We start from the raw sequence: 14836 nt of genomic DNA, 5'->3' as shown, positions 1-14836 counted from the left end.
CACTTTTAGAAAACAGAATCTAAAGCTAACAAGCAGTTGTCTATGAATACTTGAAGGAATAAAATAGCCCCAGAGGCACAGGCACTTGAGTTGTTCTCCTGTGTTAGATGTAAATGAGTGTACTCCATATTGACTTGTGCTGGCGGGGATGCCACCCATATTGTAGGCTGGGAGGTGGGTGGGTCGCCCCGGCGAGTGGCAGAGAGTGATAGAGCAGGAGAGAGAGGTCACTGAAGCGGGCAGAAAAAAAGGAAGGCTTTCTTAAATGATGCTAATCAGTCCAGAGGGGCCTGGCCCTCTCTCCCTCATCAGCCTGCTGTAATTCAGATGTGTTGAGAACCTGGAATTAAATGTGTCACTGTGAGGCGCGTGTGTGTGCGCTCTCGTGCGTGTGCATATATGTGTGTCAGCCTCTGTTTGCCTTGCATCCACTTCTGTGTGTGTGTGTATGCGCGCGCGTGGGGTGTTTAGGGGTTAAGTAGAACCAAATTAGTCGATGGGAGAACTAACAGCAGCAGTAGCTTTCTGTGTGGCTACTTCTTGGTGAATGTCAAGATGATTTAGCTGCTCTTCTGCTCGCCGTCTGTCTCTGAGCACTGGCCCTCCAATCACCGCTCTGGGCTGTCTGTTTTGTGGCCCTCCGTGCAACAAATGAATATTAAATCTGCACTGGGCAACTTCACACACTGGCAAGAGGTTACAGTCTGAAATATGAGGACGGTGAAGCCCAGAAATCCTGCAAGGTAACATCAGTAAACTGTCGTCCTCTGTAGTGTCTGCTGATGGTGACGGAGGCAGAGAGCAGATTCTTCTGCACTGATTTGCTCTGGTGCTCTCTGAATTTTATCGGTCAAACCTTAAAATTCAGTGGGGTACTCTTGTGAATTTTGCAGCCACTGTGTGCACTTTTATATACAGTATGTAATCAAAATCATGATGTACCTTAAGCCGACAAAGACAGGGCTAGATTTGGATTTAAATTTTTCATCAATAGTGCCGATATACCTGGGTTCACATACAAAAAAATACAATTTTTTTCGATAACTTTTATTAAGGAATGGAATTTTTCTACATGAGCACTGTTTTATTTTACCTAAGAAACGAAACTCAAATATTAAATTTCCATACGCACACAGCTGTACAAGATCTTTGCCGCAGTGTGATACGGTCCAAAACTTGCAAAGTTATGATTTAAATCAGGAACTGTTTCTGTAAAGAATAAGTGAAGAGGAGAGTGAACCTGATTGAGCCCTCAGTGCCACTTTTTGATACTTCTCGATACATTACAGCAAAAAAGTACTGGGGATCGTTACCCAGCTCTAGTGTTGATGAGTGTGTCCTTGTGTGAGCGCACAAAGGTGTCTGTGTTGCCTGTCTTGCCAGCGAAGGGTGTGTGTGTGTGTATCCCTGCTAACATATTGTGTGTCTGTGTGTGTGTGTGTGTGTGTGTGTGTGTGTGTGCGGGTGTGTGTGTGCGGGTGTGGGGGTGTGCGCGCAGGGACGCCAGTTGGGCTAACAGCTGAATCATGGCTCAGCCGCTGCCCCTCGTAGTCCTTGGCAGTTAGCGGTGTGAAAAAGCCTTCTCTTTGAGGGCATTATATAGATTAATGTGCTGTGCCTCGGGCAGAGACACACACACACCTCGCCAGGGAGGGATCCTGACCGAGTGTGTGTCTGAGTGTGTGTGTGTGTATGTGTGTGTACAGAAGAGAATCAGAGGACTACAGCGGCATAGGATTGTTGAGGTTTAAGTGTGTGTACATGTGTGGGTGTGTGCGCATTTGTGATTGTGTGCATATGTGTGTGGATGTGAGAAGGGACAGTCTGGGGGAGTGTTAACTAGAGACTAGGGGAAGGTAGTGTGGGTAAGCTGTGCATATGTGTGTGCGTGAGAGAGCGAGAAAGACAGACAGAGGGAGAGAAAGATTCAGATTTATTCTTGTTGAATTTTTTAATATGATTTTTAGGATTTTTTACTTGATTTTGGTGGAAAAATCATTCAGTGATAATAGAAATTATGTGATAAATAGGACATTTGATCATAAATAAGTAATGACAGAGCGTTAAGTGTTAAAGACTTTACTCATACGCTGGGTTTTTGATGCTGCACCTGTTTATTTCACTACTTCAGTGCAGCCAAAATCGCAAATATTAGAGCGCATCTTTGCTTTATGCTTCATTAAACTTTGAGTCTGTGTGCACCTCATTCTAGTGTATCAAACCTGCTACATCTCAAGCACCTAAATCTGTTCAGGCTACTGGGTGTCTGCAGGGGCATCTGGACACCGGATAGCTTTCCATCAAGGTATTTTTATGTGAATCAGAGGGGTGTTTACGAGGCCTGGGTGACCTGACAGGGGCATCGTCTGACCCCCTCACTCACTCTCTCTTCCTCTCTATTCCAGCCTCTGAAATAGCTCTCAGCATAGCGAGTGAAGACCAGGGTGTAGCTGAGCTGATATACAGTATCGCAACAAATACACACGGATGCCACAGCTGCTGGAAGCAAATGCAAATGGAAAAGTACAACACTGTTCCAGCTGAAGTTAAAGCAAAAACCTTGTATGGGTAAACAGAACTTTTAAGGCCTCTCTCTTTTCTCTCTGTTTCTTTCGCTCTCTTGGGTTTCATGATTACTCAGATTTTGTATGTTTCCCCTTTTTTTTTTTTACCTCATTTTCCTCACTTTACCCCTTTGCTGAGAAGTATGAGGGAGATTTTCTTTATCAGGATTTTAGCACATTCCATTCAAGATTAAGCACATCTGTTGTTTTGTGTATGTGCTGGCATGTGCGTGGAAGCGTGTGCACGTGACTGAGGTCTGAGATTATTTGTGTGCAATTTTTCTGCCTCTTTGACACATATATCGTCGCTGCATAGTCTTGGGACACATATGCATGCACATGGATGTACATATATATCCATATATGTTTGTGTATGCACATATCTGTGTACTCTCTCCAGCCAGCGGTCTAAATAATCTACTTTTGTCTGACAACGGCATCAAGTCGTGGAGGTGCACATATGCAGAAAGCTATTTGGAAAGGCCTCCTCGTAGCTGTCAGCTTTTATTATGCGCTGAGGTGTCATGTTTGTTAGGAAGCTGAGTGCAGATGGCAGAGTGGAAGAAATGGATCACTAATTTTAACAATGATTAATGAACAGAGATGGAAAATGAATTACATCGGACTATTGGAGGCAAGGAATATTTTCTCTGAAAATGTTAACTTCGGCTGCCAGGCAGCCGGCCGTGTTGTGGGAGTATATTGAGGAGGGGAAGGGAATGTGTGTGTGCATGCATGTGTGTTTGCTTGTGTGCACTAAGGTGCAATTTTCCCCCCGCATCTTTTGTAGAATCAACACTTCACTGCTCTTGCCTATTACTTTACTGTTCGCCTGCTTAAACACTGCCGGCTTTATACACATTGTTTTTCCCCCTATGTGTATTGCACTACCAGTTAAGGTACACACTCTTTAATAAGGTAAACACAGGAAAGGTTAGACTGTCTTAAAATGTTAGCTATTTTCATTACTCTGCAGTGTGCTTTGATATCAAATCATAGATGTAGCAGATTCGATCAAGTGTCAGTAGCTTTTGCTGTGGTGTTTCACTCTGGTGGAACAATAACCTGCCTGCATCTGCCTTTGAATGTAGTTTGCAAGCCATTTTTATGACTCCGTATTCAGTTTTGTTCATGCAAGCAGCAATAAAGTATCATTTAGAAAATGCTGAACTTTAAAAGCAGAACAACCCCTGCCTCGAGTCCAGGAAATCAACCTGATAGATTATTATTTTTGACGGGGAAAATCAGCGTTTACCTTTCAGTGTTACAATATCATGTGGCAGCATAAAAAGCAGACATGACGTTCCTCATCGCTTGTGATCTGAGAAGTAGTTTCTCCTGTCATCCTACTACTTTCTCCCCCACAAAACTCACACGCATGCCATCACCCTGCCTGTATTTGCGTCTCTGTCGAGGTTTGTCTGGTGGGCGGTCGGCGCAACATGGTTTAATAGGTAGATGTGAACTATTTTGAATTTAATTAAGGGCCTGATGGGAAATACGTAAAGGGAGAAAACAGAGCAACTTCTAGCAACATTGTGTGTTTGTGTAGCTACATGTGCATGTGTGTGCAGGGGAGAGAGAGAGAGAGAAAGAGAGGGAGGGAGAGAGAGAGATCTCAGGTTACGGCAGCATATGCTAAGCACTCAGAAAACATACACAATGCCTTTGGTGAACAAGGTAGTCGGTATGCCCTTGGGAGCCAATTTAGATTGTGACTTAAGGCAATGTCGTGGCTTTGTGTGTGTGAGCGTGTGTGTGTGTGCGTTCCCTGAATGCGAGTGTGAGTTTTACTCTTGATGCTCCATTGAAACAGTAGTGTTGGGTAGATCTGGGTGGCCCTCCTGCAGACCCTCCACATCTGTGCTCCCCCTCCACCCCTCCCCACCCCTGCTGTAGGACTGAGCCAGCTTCTCCATGCCTGGCTGCCTCTCCACATCCAGAATAGCCATGAGAATTTGTTGGACTCATACTCCATTGCCAGTCCAAAATTTTAAGTAATAATGTCCATTAACGAATCACAAAAAAAGAGCGCCACCTACAGACACAACCAAGAAAAGGACGGACAGTATTGTGCACACTTTGACAGACAGGTGATCTTTGGGTAACAGAGTGCAGAGGCAACACAGCATTGAACGTTTAGCACTAAAGACTGAAGGTAAATATACAAAAACCAAGATCTCACAGATTACCATCTAAGCAAACTTAAACGGATTCAAGCAAACAGTTGAAATGTCACAAAAAATGAAATGTAAATCGGGAGCAGTTTAGTCAGCTGCGTGGAAATGGATCAAATAGCTTCTTCAACAAAAGAATAAGACTATACAACTTCTTCAGGTTTCCCACCTTAAGCATAAAAACTTTTGTGCAGGTTTTAGGAAATATATCCTGTTTAATTTCATAAATTGTGAGTCATCAAACGTCAAAGCCAGCTGCTGTCAGTTTCTCGACGTCTCTCTGTGAGGCCTCAGCTTAAATGCCACTCAACGAGTTACATGCTACTTTAAAGGGGAGTGGCAGTCTTTTACTTCACATACTTTGAGTCGGCTTGATTATTTTTCTGGCGTTAAGCGGCGGGGCTTCAAGGCTGTATCAGATAACATCCTCTGCTCGGCTGTGTAGGCTCCGCTCACAGTTTTCTGCTTATGAGACCAAAGCTTCCTATTATTTTTTTTTTTTTTTCTGTTGTTGTTTTTAACTTACAAATTGTAAACCTTGGACATCTTAGTACATGTCCCACTATGATTTCCTCACTTTAAACTGGATATTACAGTGTCAAAATAAAAACTTGTAATGAGAAGAAAATGAAAAGAAGTCAAATATTGAAACGTACAAGCAATTACAGTTCATGCATTTGTTAGATTACTCATGGGTGTGTAAAAGACATCACGTCCTCACAGGAAGTCCTGAGGAAAAATAAAGATGTAGGGGGGTTAGGGTGGGGGGAATCAATGCACAATGTTTTAATGGGTATTTCTCTTCTGTCGCCAATGTTGCAAACTTGTCAAGCTTCAAATGTATGTGACTTTGAATTTCCTGGTGTGTGTGCTTTGTTTACAGGCTCTTGTCGTCCCACCTTCTGTGGAGCTGTCGGCGCTCTTCCTGACATCCGGCATTCATTGGAGCGGCGGCAGTCACACAGGTACGATCACACCGATTGATCACAGGAAAGGGGAGGATATTAAAGGTGTCTGTCACACTTGCACACCCGCGCATGCATCTTTTGTTTTCATTTAAATCTTTGTTTATCCGGGGAAAGTCAATTGAGCATGCACTTGTTAAGCAGTGCCATGCTTCTCAGACACAGTGCCGGGGCATTCATACCTGGGAGCTGCCCATGACTTGCCCCCACTTGGTCGGTCAGCGGGCTGTGGAGTACATCAAAATTATAGAGGAGATGTTATTATCATCACCTCCATTTTTTTTTTTTTTTTTTTTTGGTGACCAGACAGATTAAATGAATGGGCAACATTCCAGTAACAAACCCTTTAGGCTTTTATCACTTGAATGAATGTCACCATGTTGACCTGAACTTTGCAAGTGGACACAAGCTATTATTGTTTAAGTGAACACAAGTAACCTTGCATGAGTCTCTGCATCTCTGTTCTGTCATGCAGAACTGCACCATTTATTACATTTTTTCCTGTGGTTTAACCTCTTGAACAACATCACATTGGGACAAGAATGTGGTCAGACAGTTAAATAGCATTTGGTATAAAGACTGCAACATGAACACTGGTAGCAGTTGCAAATGTTTTTATCTTGGGTGTCAGGCCACATATGTTTGCACCTCTGGTAGCAGAAAGACCTGCAGGATATGTTGGTGATGTCACAAACTGACACCCAAATAGAAGCCTCTGAATCATGTTGCTGCTGCTAGTGCTAGTCAAGGTTGGGTCTTTTTATCGGATTCAAGTCTAGTGTCTAACCTGCTTTTTGAATCAGAGTTCTTTTGACTACACTTTTGAATCTAATTAGTTTCAGTTTTTTCAAGTGACTACATTCATTAAAAAAAAAAAAAAAAAGATCACCTTTAGTGGCAGCTTATTTATTGTTCATAACCTGCTTCCACCTGAAAATGAAATGAGAAGCACAAGATGTGAAATGTTGATTAAATGTATCTAACACATTGAAATAACAGCTGTGGCCTACTTAGTTTTACAACCATTCTTTTTTACGAGCTACTTGCTCCAATTTCTGGATGTCCAGATGCAGAACTATTGAGATGATTATCTTAAAATATTAATTTGACATTCATTAAAGATTAACTGAGATATTCTCCTGGAATTGACATCATGCGATCAGCTAAATCATTTCTCTCAAACATTTGTCATTTTTATGACAAATGTCACATTCAGTGCTGGCTCAGCAAATCTGTGTATTTTACAAATAGAAAACTGGACTAAAAGAAATACTCTGAGTTCCAACAGGCCTAAAACTGACTAACAGATTCAACCTTTATAGAATCACCTGGATTTAGTTTCAGTTTTCTTAACTTTGGAACTGTAATATTTGACCACTTAGGATACAACCCAATCGCCAGAATAAAAAATCTCACCAAGGTCACCAAGGTGACATGCCACCCACCATCCTTTCCACCTTCCGATAACTAATTCAGCTCATATAGTACATCACTTCAGAAATGCTGATATGATACATGTCAAACAAACAAATGTAACGTAACCATGGTTTGCAGAAACGTACAATGCCAACATTTTAATCTGGCAACTGGGCTGACAGCGATACAACATGGTAAAATCAACTTCTGTCTAAAATACTGAAGATAAAGTGTGAAAATATGTCAGGCTGGGAGTCGTTGGAAGATGTCTTTAATGAAGCTAGGCTAGCTCTTTCTCCATGCCCTTAGTCTGCTACGCTAGGCCAAATGTGTCTTGGACCATCTATCTACTTAACACACAGACAGAAAATGGATCTCAATCCAATCAACTCAACCTGAGTTCGACAATGAGCAACATGGCCATCACAAAAAGTCTGAGTATTCAGTTAAATATAACGACTGCACATTTTGTTTGATGAAGTTTATGTACAGCAGGCTTATCCACCTTATTTCTAGCCTCCATTATACCATGTGTGAATTATGGGGGCGACCTCTGGCACTAAACTGGAACCGGTGTTTTTCCAATGGTAACGGTTAGCTAACAGTACGCTGATCCTCTTTGCTGGAGTGACTGGGAAATAAAACATGTGAAGCAGACCTACTGTTACCCCTCAGACAGGATAGTGTCATCATACCTCTGCCCTCTCTGACAGCCACCTCAAAGCATTGGTTTTTTACCTTTTTAACCAAGCACATTAGCAATTAGCTTGCCTTGCTCTGTTAACATATAGTATAGAGTTTGAGCTAGCTTACAGTAAACATCGACTCGTTCTAAAAGATGATTTATGATTTTTTACAAATCATAAACAGACACTTACACATTGGGTAAACATTTAACATAATTCTGTATTATTTTTAGCTTTATGTAAACGGAATCATCATAATGCTTACCAGCAAATGCTCCGCTTGTCTGCTTTAACAATGCAATTTACACATTTTTATAACTACTGATTTATTAAAACTGCGTTCTACTGAGTGAAACATGAAGCCAAATTCATCAGAAGAGCTCAGTTATATCACTAATGTAAAGCCACCGTGATTAGCCACTGTAGCTAACCATAGACAGCCTAGCTTACTGCTGCTTCCACTAACTCACCAGAAATTGCACCCATAATCATTACTGCACTAGAACCCCCAGGAGTGAGGTGGATGGGCCATTTAGAGTCTAAGAGGAGTTATCGAAACATTTATTTTGCTTTTTACCAATACATAAATTAGAATGAGGGACACAAAGTAATAACACATAAATGTATTAACTTTATGTGACTTGTAAGGAACTGAGTACCAATAGCGGCAGTTTGAAGACATATTGACATCCAAAGTTGAAATCGGATTTGTTTGTTTGTTTGTTTATAATCGGTCTAAACGGTCTTCATTACAAATCAATAGCGCTAGCATGGAAAAAGAAATACTAACTTTCCCTTTACTCTGGATTTCCTGTGGAACCTAAACACAAAACATGTGTCATTAAAATGAAGTAACCACCCAGCGATAGAGCTGCTCCAAGTAAAATAAGTTTGATGCCAGTCATTTCATCACATATTGACTAAGGGTACCCCCCCCCCCCCCAATTCACACACACACACACCCCACCTGTCAAAAAGCCACAACGCTGTCAATTCCTCTCTATGTAGCTCAAGGAGACAATTAGCAAACAGAGGTGACATGGTTAACAGGTGCAAGCCATTATTCCTGGAGCTGGAGGAGCGTGGCCACCCCATCTCTCATGGTGATGGGCCGTTATAGTGTGTGTACTGTGCGTGTGTGTCTGTGTGTGTGTCAGTGAGTGATGGGAGATCATATGACAAGTATAAGTGAGGGATATGTCTGCTTTGTGGGGTTAGGAGGCTTCATCCCGCCTGGCTTGTTTGTAATCAGTGTGTCATCATCATCGCCATTGTTATCGCCGTGCTCGTACGGCAGGAATAGACTCTTCTTCTTAGGTAGCTCACATTCGTCTTCGCTCCCCTTAAAATCTATACACGTCTCTCCAGCATCACTCCTCTTCCTGTCTTCTTCTTTCCAATAATTACTCATCCACTCTCACTTCTCTGTATTCTTTTAATTCGTAATAGACCATCGTCCTGAGAGTTGGCTTCCTGAGAAGCAGAGAAAGAGACGAGGGGGTCAAGCCGGTTTGTAAAAATTGATTGCTTGTAAAGTGCTAATCAATGGAAACCTTTTCTCTTGAAGCTGGGAAATTCATGTTATAACATTTATTATAAGATTCAGTGCAGCAGGGCTAAATATATATGGCAGCTGTCCTCCTCTGGACATGCTGAGGCAACCTATCTGAATTACCACCCTGCATTCACATATGCCTCACTAAAGTGAAAAATGAAGACATATTTAACTACAGATGTAACACTCAGATGATGTTATTTTTGATCGTATCAGATGCTCCACACACACACACACACACACACACACACACATACACACACAAACATTTTGTCTTCATACCTTAATAATAATAACACGATGCTACATTTCTCCAGTCAAACTGCGCCTTGGTAATGATCTGCTGTTTTGAAACACATTTCGTCGGCTGTAGTTTTATTAATCAAATATAGCATGGGTGAGTCATGTCGTTTTGGCTTGTGTCATATCGGAGGTATGTGGCACAGATTTCCCTCATATTGGATGCAGAGCTAACACATGCTCCCCTTGACGTATTCTCACACCATTTCTCACACAAAGCACTCACACACAAACTTGCAGACGCATACACTCACACAGATGACTTATCTAGAAAGAGATTCATAAACAGACCCACAAACTAACACACACACACACACACACACGGATGAACATTTACAGACACACACATAAAACCTTGACATGCCAAAGCTGCTGCTGAAAAAAGAGTTACAACTGTTACCTCAAATGAATTTATATTTGTAGCAGGGGTGTAAAGTAACTAAGTACATTTACTGCAGTAATATTTCAGTACAAGTTTGAGGTACTTTTATGCCAGCTTAAGCTTCTTTCCACTACATTTATGTGACAGCTAAAGTCAGTAGTTACTTACTTGCATATTAAAATTTTACATACAAAGCATGTATGAGCTTTTAAAGTATGATGCCTTTTTGTAGATTAAGCTACCCAAAAAGTTTAGCTAAAAAAGATAAACTAATCTCCAAATGAGCAAACTATTATATCAAAAGGTTTCTGACATTGCAATGCATCAGCAACAATAATTAATCAATTACTATTTAAGTTTTATTTATATATTTATTTGTCTGTTGTCGACTACATAGTAGGGGTGGGGAAAATACAGCATTGTGTCGTGATATTTTTGTGTGGCAATATCGTATCATTACAGGGATGCCAATTATTGATTTTTTTATTATATGAATTATTAATCCCAAATACAAATTAAACCTTTGGTAGCCTATTAGAATAATAAAATCAAATGCTTTTTAGTCCACTAGATACATTTTGCTGCAATAAAAATGACTGAAGTGAGATCAACTTCAACTTTCAACTTTCAACTTTATTGTCCCCAAAGGGAAATTTGCTGTGAGATAAACAGACTGAAAACTTTATCTTATTTGATAATGAAATTAGATGTTGACAAAGTTTTCTTTGGAGGATGTAATGCGCAGTTGACAAAAAGGTAATAAATCGCAATATATCACAATGTATTTTATCGGAATACTCGGCATATTGCAACACATTTAAAATCGCAGTAATATTGTATTGTGACTTATGTATCGTGATAATATTGTATCGCAAGGCATCTGATGATTCCTACACCCACTGGTTTGAACTTATGTTGTGTTCCTTTTTTGTAAATATTTTTTTTCCCTTTGTTTTTTATTGTTGTCTTGGTTTAAATCTTAGTTTTGTGGCTGTTTATGTGTACTTACATTTACTTGTTCTCTAATCACTTAAAAAAAATCAATTCATACAGTACGATATAATGCTGATTATGGTCATTTTGCTAACAATATACACTCTCAAATAGATTTTTGAAAATATCTACTTTGACACATGCACTTTATATAGTCTTTTTATACAATATATATATTGTTATTGCTACTGTTACCTTTATACACTTCTTCCACCTCTGACCAATAGATAAAAACAAATTCCTGAAGTTTGAGTTGCATTTTAAAAGGTTAAAATTTTGCATTTGGAACCCTTATCCTAAAGGAAATATATTTGGGCATTACTGGCACAATGTTATTGTTATTGTTTACATCAAATTATGTTTTTTGTGTATTCCAGGAATGATAAAGTGTAGTTTACTTTATTTCAGTGGACTAGCATAGCCTCATCCTGGCTGTAATGTCCTGAAGTGGTTTCCTACATTTCCCAGAATGCATTTTAGTACCCCCGCCCCCCCCCAAAAAAAAAAAAAAATGGTGTGAAGTTTATTGCACTTATGACCGTATGAGCTCAGGTAGGAAGCCAGCTTGCCTATGAACATTGGGCTGTGTTTCTGATTACTCAGACATAACTTTTGGACTATTGAGGCTACCGACAATGTAGAAACAGGTGTCTCATTCACTCTCACTAACTTGATTTCTTCCTGTGTGATTGTTTTTTTTTTTTTTGTTTTGTTCTGAGCAATGTACATCAAAACCTGACACTGATTCCGCTGCTGGAAATATCAATGTGATGTCAGACACACTTGAGAATGTAACCTGCACTCCATTTTAGGATGATATTTTCTGCAAGAAGACAGAAAAAGAACAACATAAGGTGCAGGGGTGGTGGGTGGAGAGGGGTCAATTTTCCCACAGTTTCCTCTTCAATGTTGTTGGGTTAAGATTGTCACTGCTGTGTGCTACTCTACCCCGCTGGTATAAATAAGACATGATTGGCATCACAGCAGAAGAAAAACTCTCTCTCTCACTCTGTCTCTCTCTTTATCTCTCTCTCTGACAGCCTTCATTTGCTGGAGGAGTGGCAGACTTGGTGGGAGTTAATGATTATAATTATTTTTCTTTTTTTCCCCTCTTTTTTTTTTACATTGTGGGATAATTATTTAAGAGGTTCGTGTAGTCATTGTTGTAATCAGTAAAGAGAGATTACAGAAAATCTGCATGCCAACAGATGGCACTTGGCTGTTGTTGTTGCTTCATATTAAACCCAGTGCGGCACACTTGGTAGCAGGCAGGCAAGAGTGAGGGGAAATCAGAAAGGGGCCAAATTATAAAACAATTTGTCCTTCATCATAAATCAATTTATCATATCACTCCGTCCCAGAAAATATAAAGGAATCAAAAGTAGTTAGAATCGTGTGTGTGTTTAATCCCAAACCAGCTATCTGGCTAACACACTCCTCTCTCCAACGTGGTGGGCTTTTTGGGCATTGTGGGAGCTGGTGGTGGATTTACAAAAAGCCATTCAACACACAACAAACTGTTTGTGATCAGAGAAGCCCCGACCCCATGACTTTATCTATTAACACCACAGTGCGCTGCCATGGACTTTCACACGCAACCCAAATCACAAAGAAGGTCAGCGTTTGTTAGCTTAGCTCCTCTGGGACACCGGCCGCTTCAGCCACCTCCTGGATTGTGAGCTGGTGCCACTTTCACTTTTTATCCACAGTTGCACGTTCTATCTGATTTTTTACATCTATTTGTGTTTGTGTATCTGTTGACAAGTGAGAAAGAAACAGATAAATACAAATTGAGGCGAGGGCACTTGCTATCCAGGGTCGGGGAGCAGGAGGAGCACCAAGGCCGCTGGCCTACATTCCTGTCTAATTGTATAATTGGAAAAGCTCTCCAAATGAGCAAGCAAGCCCCCCCCTCCAACCCCCTTCACCAACTACCTCCCTCTACTCACTTAACACCCCCCCACCCACCCACACACACATGCACGCCCTTCAAAGCAAATCACAAAAGAGCATTTTGGGAATAATAATAATTTCAAAAAGCGTCCATTATTAATCCCACACACTAGCATCCCTGGCAGCAGCAGCTAGGCTGGTTAGCACAGAGGGCTAACCAGCCCCCCCCCCCCCCCCCCCCACACACACACACACACACACACACATACCCTCACACACTCATTATACAGTAGTTATCTGTTGGCATTGTATTGATGAAGGGAAAAATCATTAATTTAAACTTTATTTCTTAAAATACTCTATCCCAATGACTGTGTCAAAAACATTGCAAACCCATGACTTAGCTCCCGTCCACACACACACACACACACACACACACACACACACACACACACACTTTTGCTCACTTTGCTCACATTCCCAAACACAGCCTCTTTTTACTCTTTTTTAACTTGTATTTTTACTGTTACTAGTTAATGTCTTAGTCCGGTGTTTTCAGCTATATATGTATGATTGTCCTTAGCTCCTTGTTTTATGTAAGTTTATATTCTAACATTCAATAAAATGTCACTCACACACTCTTACAAAGAAGTGGAACTCCCTCAAAGGGCCACTCTAGTGCTTTAGTATTGCACTCCCATGAAGCTGGGCGACAGATTAAAATGAGAATGGTTAATATCAAAGCAGCACAGGCTGAGACATAATGACTTGTAGTTCCTTGCATGGGTCACGCTCCAAAAGCCCTGGATCCTACAATTCCCACAATGTAACTTGATAGCATTTTTTATTAGATCCTCAGTGCCTGGTAAATTCTCACCACTTTCAAATTCCACACCCCCAGTTTGCAACACAAGCTTTCTGTTATGAATTTGAAGTCTCAAGTTCAAACTCAGATAACCCTGACTGTATCACCAAGATCATCAGGTTTTTTTATTTTTGAAAGCTTCTTCAGAACCACAGGCAACATTTAACAACTGTTTTCGCAGGCTATAGTACTCCTCATGACGAGGAAACTGAACTTCATGTGCACCATCGGAGTCTCTTTTAACAGTTTCACAGATGTTGTTACAAAAAGTTGAAAAAGCACTCATGTAAACTTTCTTTTCATTTTAGTTTTTTTGTCATAAATAAATAATATTGTTCCCAATATGGGATGATCTACCTGTGTACTGTGTTAGCGCTCATATTTTACTGTTAGTACTGGAGCTCATGGTCAAATTGGATTTCCTGATTTATGGCCCCTGCCACGCGCCGTTCATTTCCATGGCTACTGAGGGACGGGGGGGAAGATGATTTCTGAGGTCGACAGCGGTGTCTAACGGGATTGTGGGGTGCCGTTAAAACGAAGCCGTTAATTAATGCTATTGATCAGCAAAAAAATAGAGGCAAATGTGATTTGCATACAGCCCGAGTGATCAATGCATTAACCGATTTTTTTTTTCTCCCCCCTTCTGAAATCTGATTTCCTGAGTTTTCAAAGTGAAAGAGAGAGAGTTCAGACTAATGTGGATCGATCGGGTCTCTCTCAGACAAGAATACAAAGCATTTTATTAGCCGGTGAAGGGTGAAACATACCAGGACAGAAGACGCAGTCTGAAGTTGGATTAGGTATTTATGGCTCACTTCAACAAGAAGACAGAGAATGGCCATCGTCTGCCTTTACACATTTGTTACCGTCATATTTTTTTTTCCTCTTCACAAAGAAAACGTGGTAATAAGGTGATATTTCTGCAGGGCTGATCGCAATCTGTTTTCTAAAAGGCAACAATGTAAAAAGAAAACAACAAAAATGACAATAACAACAGGGGCATGAAAAAAACAAAAACACTGGAGGTGTTAAAAAAG

The 14836-nt window shown here is 40.7% G+C and overlaps 1 protein-coding gene across 5 annotated transcripts in view; it reads left to right on the top strand.

The window, feature by feature from the left end:
* Positions 1-14836, top strand: part of znf536 (zinc finger protein 536) — a 279521-nt gene that overhangs the window by 21918 nt on the left and 242767 nt on the right. For all 5 annotated transcript variants that reach the window (XM_078161901.1, XM_033617187.2, XM_078161904.1 and 2 more), the window contains exon 2: positions 5625-5706. The gene's annotated coding sequence lies outside the window, so the exon portion shown is untranslated. The remainder of the gene's footprint in view (positions 1-5624; positions 5707-14836) is intronic.

This window comes from Epinephelus lanceolatus, chromosome 2 (assembly GCF_041903045.1).
Source record: "Epinephelus lanceolatus isolate andai-2023 chromosome 2, ASM4190304v1, whole genome shotgun sequence".
In the NCBI taxonomy this organism is placed as follows: domain Eukaryota; kingdom Metazoa; phylum Chordata; class Actinopteri; order Perciformes; family Serranidae; genus Epinephelus; species Epinephelus lanceolatus.
This window is presented reverse-complemented; position numbering and strand designations above follow the sequence as displayed.